Raw genomic sequence first — 8,309 nt, 5'->3', positions numbered from 1 at the left:
GGGCTTTGAAAATGAAAGTGCCCCACCTCCTGCCACCTTGTACTGTTAGCTCACTGGAAGAAGGGCCTGAATGGAGCCAGCCCAGGTCTCCACCCTCGGGTGGTCAGTTACTTTCTGCTGAAGAAATATTGGATGGAAGCAGAAGAGTGAAGGAGGGAAAGGAAGTCAGCTGGCCAGCCAGGTTGCAAATATTTAAGAGCACCTGCTAGATCTTAAGTATTCTTTTAGATGCTGGGAATAGCACAGGGAGTTTCTGTCCTGGAAGAGAAGAGAGACAGGAAGGCCGGCAAGTAGGCAGGCAGGGTCAAGTGCGGGCTTCAGAATAACAAGCAATGGGTCTATCCAGGTGATAGAATACTACTCAGCCATGCAAAGGAATGGAGCGCTGATGCTCGGATTAACCTTAGAAACATTAAACCAAATGAAATAAGCCAGACATAAAAAGCCACATATTGTATGCTTCCTTGTAGGTGATATATTCAGGAAGGATATATTCAAGAACAGATAAATCCATAGAGACAGAAAGTAGGTGAATGGTTGTCAGAGGCTGGGGAAAGGGGGAATGGGAAGAAGCTACTTACTAAATAAGTTTTACTTTGGAAAATGTTTTGGTACTAGATAGAGATGGTGGCTACGTAACATTGTGAATGCAATGTGCTGAATATCACAGAATTGTACACTTTTTTTTTTTTTTTTTTTTTTTGAGATGGAGTCTCACTCTGTTGCCCAGGCTGGAGTGCAGTGGTGCAATCTTGGCTCATTGCAACCTCTGCCTCCTGGGTTCAAGTGATTCTTCTGCCTCAGTCTCCTGAATAGCTGGGACTACAGGCACGTGCCACCTGGCCTGGCTAATTTTTGTATTTTTAGTGGAGACAAGTTTTCACCATGTTGGCCAGGCTGATCTCAAACTCCTGACCTCAGGTAATTCACCTGCCTCGGCCTCCCAAAGTGCTGGGATTACAGGTGTGAGCCACTGCACCCAGTAGAATTGTACACTGTTAAGGTGTACGATTTTAAGTGTACATTTTAAGTGGTTAAAATGGCACATTTTATTATTTTAATATAATACAAGTGCTCAAAGCTTGTATATGTGGATGGAATTTTCAGCATTTAATGCAAACCATATAAAGCTTTGATGGGCAACTGCAAAAGTTTTATTTTGAATAGACAGAAACAGCTTCCTTCTCCAAAAAATAAAATAAATAAGTAAGTCCTGAACTAATGCTTGTTGCCCAGGGGGATGTTCTCAAACTGCTTCAGCCCCACTCCAAGAGCAGGTGGAGAAAGAGGGTTCTGTCCTCAGCACTCCTCGAGATGCCCAGGAGAAGAGGCATAGATATGTGAGGGGAGGTTCACATGGGTGATAAGATGGGGACCAGGCAAAATCTGGTGGTCAAAACAGGTACACAGGCAACTGTGAGGTTGGGGAGCTGCAACATGGTTTTCAAAGTGTGCTCTTCATACCAGCAGCGTGAATATCACCAGGGACTTAAAAATGCACATTTTCAGGCCTTTGAAATGCACATTCTCGGCCGGGCGAGGTGGCTCATTCCTGTAATCCCAGCACTTTGGGAGGCCGAGGCAGGTGGATCACCTGAGGTCGAGAGTTCAAGACCAGCCTAACCAACATGGAGAAACCCCATCTCTACTAAAAATACAAAAAAAATTAGCCGGGAATGGTGGCACCTGCCTGTAATCCCAGCTACTCAGGAGGCTGAGGCAGGAGAATTGCTTGAACCTGGGAGGCGGAGATTGGGGTGAGCCAAGATCACGCCATTGCACTCCATCCTGGGCAATGAGAGCAAAACTCCATCTCAAAAAAAAAAAAAAAAAAAAGAAAGAAAGGAAAAGAAAAAGAAAGAAATGCATATTCTCAGGCTCTATCTACTCCAGCTTGACTGGGACCCAACTACACCTGAGTTCAAAATTCTGGGGATTGTCTGGGTGTGGTGGCTCATGCCTGTAATCCCATAACTTTGGGAGGCCAAGGTGGGCAGATCACCTGAGGTCAGGAGTTCAAGACCAGCCTGGCCAACATGGCAAAACCCCATCTCTACTAGAAATACAAAAAAATTAGCTGGGCATAGTGGCGCACGCCTGTAATCCCAGCTACTTGGGACACTTGGGAGGCTGAGGCAGGAGAATCACTTGAATCCAGGAGGTGGAGGTTGCAGTGAGCCAAGATAGCGCCATTGCACTCCAGCCTCAGCATCAAGAGTGAAACTCCGTCGCAAAATAAAAAAATTAAAATTCTGGGGTGTGGGGCCCAGCCCACTGTGTTTCAACAAACCTTCGCAGTGATTTTGATGCATGCTGAGGCTGGAGAAGTCCTGGGTGGGAGAATTCCTGTTGTGGGCTGGGGCTGGGGCTGGAAGCCTTGTTCCTAGGTCTGAGGTAGCTGTGTACACCTGGGGAAGGCCCTGCTGGACCGACTGACTCCCCGCATGGAGTGAGCCCTGCTCAGCCCACTGCCAGCATCAGGTACTCGGCTCCCCTCAGTAGCAGGCCACAGAGCTTCTCCCTCTCTCCAGGGTGACCAGGGGCACTCTGGTTTTCTCCTAGTTTCTCCTCCCACCTCCTCACCTCCTTTTAATCCAAGGGAAAGTCGTCCTGGTCCATTTTCTCATTTCCCTTCATTTCCTTACTTCTGCATTATCCTCAGACCATGAAACTAGTGGCCTGAAGGGAAGCAGAAAGATTGGTCATCCATCCTCCTTGAGATAATGATGAACAGCCTAGAGTACTACACTTCCTCCTCCAAAAAACTAATAGTAACACTGGCCCTGGGGGTCCCACACCCACCACGCCTCATCTCCAGACTCTTTACTAATGAGCGTCTCATCTAGCATCCTTTATTTATTTATTTATTTACTTGTTTTTGAGACAGAATCTCCCTCTCCCAGGCTGGAGTGCAGTCATGCAATCACCTCTCACCCAGTGGGCTCAAGTGATCCTGCCACCTCAGCCTCCTGAGTAGCTGGGACCACAAGTGTGCACCACCATGCCTGGCTAATTATTAATTTTTCTAGAGATGGGGTCTTGCTATATTGCCCAGGCTGGTCTCAGATGCCTGGATTCAAGTGATCCTCCCACTTTGGCCTCCCAAAGTTCTGGGATTATAGGCATGAGCCACTGCACCCAGCCGAGCATTTTTTAAATGCAATTAAAAAAGGCACAGAGGTGGTTGGGGGAGTTTAAAGTAAGTAATATGTAAGTTAAAATAAATGTAAATAAATAAGTTTGCAAATAAACCTAGCTCTGAACCCATTTGATAAAGCTCCCTCAACAGCAACCCAATGAAAGCCAGCAATAAAGAAATGAATAACATAAGTACCAAGGTTCTTTTTGGCCACCCAGACCTGCAGGAAAGGGGACTCAGAAGGTGCTACTTAAGGCCAGAGGCCTCTACTTGACCCTTGCTGTGTACTTTGGCAAAGGTGGGATAATGGAGCTCACCCCAGAATACAGTGGGCCCCGCCTCGAAGAGCAAAGACAGACATAATGTCGAAGTTCATCTGGGGCTTCACGGAGATGACAACTTTCAGGAAAGGAGATAGAGCAACGTCCTTCAAGTTATAGCAACTACCGAAACGTCATTTTAATCTGATTTGGGGGTGACTTTTATCACTGGGAGGGTGAAAGAGGAGGATGGGGAAGGAAGGCCTGGGGGCTCAGCTGGGCTTCGTTCCCAGCACCCACTCGGCTTCACTCTACCTCTGCCAGGGGAGAGATGCAGAAGTGGGAGCCAAGGCCCACCTGGCTCTCCTGAGGGAGGCAGATGTGTGCAAAAGCACAGACAGCCCCCCAACATCTGCACGGGGCCCCCAGGCCCTCCGATGACTACCTGAGACACCATTTGCCCATCCAAGTGTCAGTTCCCTCGGCCTGGGTTCCCAGCCTTCAGTGGCACTCGGTTCAGCCGTCTGGTTTTTATCATAAACAAGGAGGGGGGAAAAGTGGGATTTGGAAATATTCTTTTATTTAAGCCACTATAAATTCAACTTCTTTCCCCTCATCTTTCTCAAATTCTTCTTATGATACAGATGTTTTCTGCATCATTGTCTGCTCAAATCTTGACTAGAACCTCCATGTGTAGGAACAGATGCTTTTAATGACTTTGGCCTCAAAGAAGACAGGGCCAAGGCAAAATTCTTCATTTACTTTGTCTGCAGCAAAACCAATAGCACATTCACAATTTGGGGCACAAAAGTTATAAATTTTAATTTTATGGTGTGCAACCAAGGGAAAAATGAGGCAGCCACTGATATTCTGTTCAGGTGATATTGACACTAAGGCTGAGGCCTTCAAACAGGTGTGTTCCTCGTCATTCGGTGGACGTTGACTAAACAACTGCCATGTGCCAGGCACTGTGCACAGGGGTGCATTGGTAAATTAGACTTCGGTCCTAGACTCTAGGGGCTGAAATGGGGGCCCAGATAGGTGAAGACGCAGTGAAATAACCACAAAGGGGAAAGACCCATCTCTCTCATATTTGCTCTTGGGTTCATCCATGCATTATTCAATACTTATGGCCCCAGGCACTGTGTGACAGTCCAGCCAGGGTGGGGGACACCAGTAGGCAAGAACAATGGGATGTGAGAGGCAGGGAACATGATAGGGGTACACACAGGGTACCCTGGGGGGATTTGATAAAGCAGTATTTTATCAGTCTTTTTTTTTGAGACGGAGTCTTGCTCTGTCGCCCAGGCTGGAGTGCAGTGGAGCAATCTGGGCTCACTGCAAGCTCCCCCTCCTGGGTTCACACCATTCTCCTGCCTCAGCCTCCCAAGTAGCTGGGACTACAGGCGCCTTCCACCACATCCGGCTAATTTTTTGTATTTTTTGTAGAGACAGGGTTTCACCGTATTAGCCAGGATGGTCTCGATCTCCTGACCTCATCATCCACCCGCCTTGGCCTCCCAGAGTGCTGGGATTATAGGCGTGAGCCACCGCACCTGGCCCACCTGGCTAATTTTTGTATTTTTCGTAGAGACAGGGTTTTGCCATGTTGACCAGGCTGCTCTCAAACTCCTGACCTCAGGTGATCCGCCCGCCTGAGCCTCCCAAAGTGCTGGGATTATAGGCGTGAACCACCATGTCCAACCCATTGTTTTATTAGGATTCAAACCACTTAGGGCTTAGCCTTTTGACAGAAAGGAAACTGATTAAATTGTTACCTTCCTTTTTCTCCCCTAAGGGAGTTCAATCTCTGCCTGCTCAGCTTCTACTCTGCTCTCCTCTCTTATATTTATTTATTAGAGTCAGGGCCTCGCTCTGTCGCCAAGGCTGGAGTGCAGTGGAGCGATGGCAGCTCACTGCAGCCTCTAACTCCTGGGCTCAATAGATCCTCCCACCTCAGCCTCCCAAGTAGCTGGGACTACAGACACGCACCACCACACCCAGCTAATTTTTTTTTCTATTTTTCGTAGAGACAGGGTCTCACTATGTTGCCCAAGCTGGTCGCAGGCTCTCAAAGTGTTGGGATTATAGGTTTGAGCCACTATGTCTGACCTCTCCTCTACTTTAAATAAAGAACTTCTTTTTTCACCCAGTTTGTGGACTTTTTGTGACACAGAATAGGAGGAAAGATAAAGATGGGAGGACAGGAGAGGTGAATGGAAGTGGAGAAGGACTGGGTGACCATCTGAGTCATAGCAGAAGCACTAAATAAATCAATAAATAAATAAAATAAGAAGAAGCCAGAAAAAGGCTAAGTAGAGTTACTCAGTGCAGAGAGTGAGGGAGGATGTAGACACATGAGAAAATATTGCCCCACTGGCTGTTGGATTGATGGAAGGTCTCACAGCGAGAACCCCAGAGCAGTTTCAGAGGAGAGAGAAGCGGAAAGAAAAGGAAAAGGCATTTGAAGAGAGGCTGGGTCGGTGGTTTTCAAGGTGTGTTGAAGATTGTGTGTCCCTGGGACCCTTCAGGGCACCTGCATACCTGCAAGTATTTTCACCATGACAGGAAGCTATTATCTGCCTTTTTTACTCCCTCCCTCACGATTGTACAGTGGAGTGTACTAGAAACCATCCGATGTGTGATATTGCCACTGGCGGAGTACAGAAGCAGCTCGGAGAACCCAGCTGTCTTCTATTAAGTCAGACATTAAAAAGATTTGCAAAAATGTAAAACAATCCTACTCTTCCTGTTAAAGTTTTTTTAATACAGCTTTTTTTCAATAAAAATGTGTCACTTATCTTAACCAATGGATTTACTGTTTTTAAAGTGAATTAATAAAGATAATTTTTAAATTCTCAGCTCTAATTTCTAACAGAGTGTATTGGTCTGTTTTCACGCTGCTGATAAAGACATACCAGAGACTAGGTAATTTATAAAGAAAAAGAGGTTTAATGGGCTCACAGTTCCAGGTGGTGGAGGAGGTCTCACAATCGTGGCAGAAGGAAGGGACGTCTCACGTGGCAGCAGGCAAGAGAGAATGAGAGCCAAGAGAAAGGGGAAAGCCCTTATCAAACCATCAGATCTCATGAGACTTATCACTACCACGAGAACAGTACGGGGGAAACTGCCCCTATGATTCAATTATCTCCCACCGGATCCCTCCCATAATCCCAACACGTGGAAATTATGGGAGCTACAATTCAAGATGAGATTTGTGTGGGGACACAGCCAAACCATATCATAAAGTAAATAGCATTAGATGGAGGGCACATACACAAAAACTCTCGAGTTCCTCAATTTATTTTATTTTTGGGAGTCTAGTCTTATTTATTGGTTACTCAAAAGAATCCTATTTTTGGCTGGACTCAGAAGTTGAATCTCACAGAAAGGACAGTGTGCATCTCTTGGCAATCTGTTCCTGGAGTTTGCCTTTGGCCTCCTTCATTCTCTTGGCCAAAAGTTCAGCGTATTTTGCAGTCTCTTCCTCATTTTTCTTAGTACACTGTTTCTTCAGAGCAATATGCCAGCATTTGTGTTGCAAGACACATGGAGTAACAAGAAGCTGAATCTTGGGTGCTTTGGTCCCAGGTTTTTTGCCTTCTTTAAGGGCTTTCTTAACAACAGATTGGTGGACATTATCTTCTTTAGAGAGACTGAAAAGTTAGTGGATTCTGCTAGCTCTTTTGGGCCCCAGGCGATGATGCTCCACAGTATCAGTCAGTTCGGGAATATCCTTCTATCCTCTTTTTTTTTTTTTCTTTTTTTTTTTTACAATAACAAAGTTTAGAAAGCTCAGATTGGCATCCACAATGCAACTGCAAACAGCTTCGTGCTTCTTGCCCCAGTTCTCCTTGGTCTGTAACAGGAATGCCCCTTGCTCAGTAGTACACAGACCCAGCCATGAATCAAGACACCCTGCTTCATGGGAAAGCTTATTTGTCGTTCCTGTCAATGATTCCCATCACAGAACCTTTCCATTCTTCACCCAGAGTGTCAGCAGCAACTTCTGTGGCTGCACACTTCTCATAAAAAATACAAAGTTTGCATTCCTCATCTACTTCAAGGAGCTTCTGGCAGCCGACAGCTAGAAAGGAGACATTCAGCTTCATCTTGAAGTGGCTGATTGCCTCTGAGGGGCCTTGAAAAAGAGCCCTCAATAATTTTAAAGAGTGAGACCAAAACTTTTGAGAATTGTTGGTGTAGGTTATAAAATTGGACGCCTTTTTTGTGCTTTTTGAGGGATTCATATAAAAGCTGGGCCATGTGGGCTCTTCATTCTTTGGGATCAGCCATAAGAACCTAAAAGAGGGGCAAAACAGACACAAACGTTATCCATTATTATTATTATTATTATATGGACAGTAATCAGAAAAAGACTGAATATGCAACATAGTCAGGATTATTTGGAAAACCAGGCATTGCCCAAAGATTTCATTGACACTTTGCATCTTTGTATGTTACTGGAACACGTTGGTACAGTTGTCACTGGGAGATACAGCACTTAACTTTTAACAAAGGGTCTCTCAAACTAGGAGTCCAGGGTTACATCTCAGGGGTCACTAGTTTCACAGATTTGAGACACACATCTATAAACTAAATGGAAAATGCCTTCAAACTACATATAACTAACAAACCACAACTCTGCCTTGAAGCTGAATTGTGACAGAAATACCAATAAATGTGGCCACTGTATCTCTGAATACAAATGTGCCGTGGCCCTGTGCTGTGTGAGGGGTGGCCAGCTTGCCCCAGGCCCTCTGACACTCTGGAGCTTGCTCTGTGGTCCCTGAAGCAAGTGGGAAAATGATCCTTGCATGTCCAGTGTGACTAATTAATTAGAAGAAATACAGTGTATTAATCCATCCTCACACTGCTATAAAGAAATTCCTGAGACTGGATAATTTACA

At 45.7% G+C, this 8,309-nt stretch overlaps 1 pseudogene; it reads right to left on the bottom strand.

Annotated features, from left to right (window-relative positions):
- Positions 1–6,751: 6,751 nt before the first annotated feature.
- LOC129028893 (small ribosomal subunit protein eS6-like) lies at positions 6,752–7,511 on the bottom strand (annotated as a pseudogene).
- Between the last annotated feature and the right edge of the window lie 798 nt (positions 7,512–8,309).

The sequence above is a fragment of the Pongo pygmaeus genome, chromosome 12 (genome assembly GCF_028885625.2).
Source record: "Pongo pygmaeus isolate AG05252 chromosome 12, NHGRI_mPonPyg2-v2.0_pri, whole genome shotgun sequence".
Lineage (NCBI taxonomy): Eukaryota > Metazoa > Chordata > Mammalia > Primates > Hominidae > Pongo > Pongo pygmaeus.
Note: the sequence above shows the minus strand (reverse complement) of the source record. Positions and strands in the feature narration are given on the sequence as shown.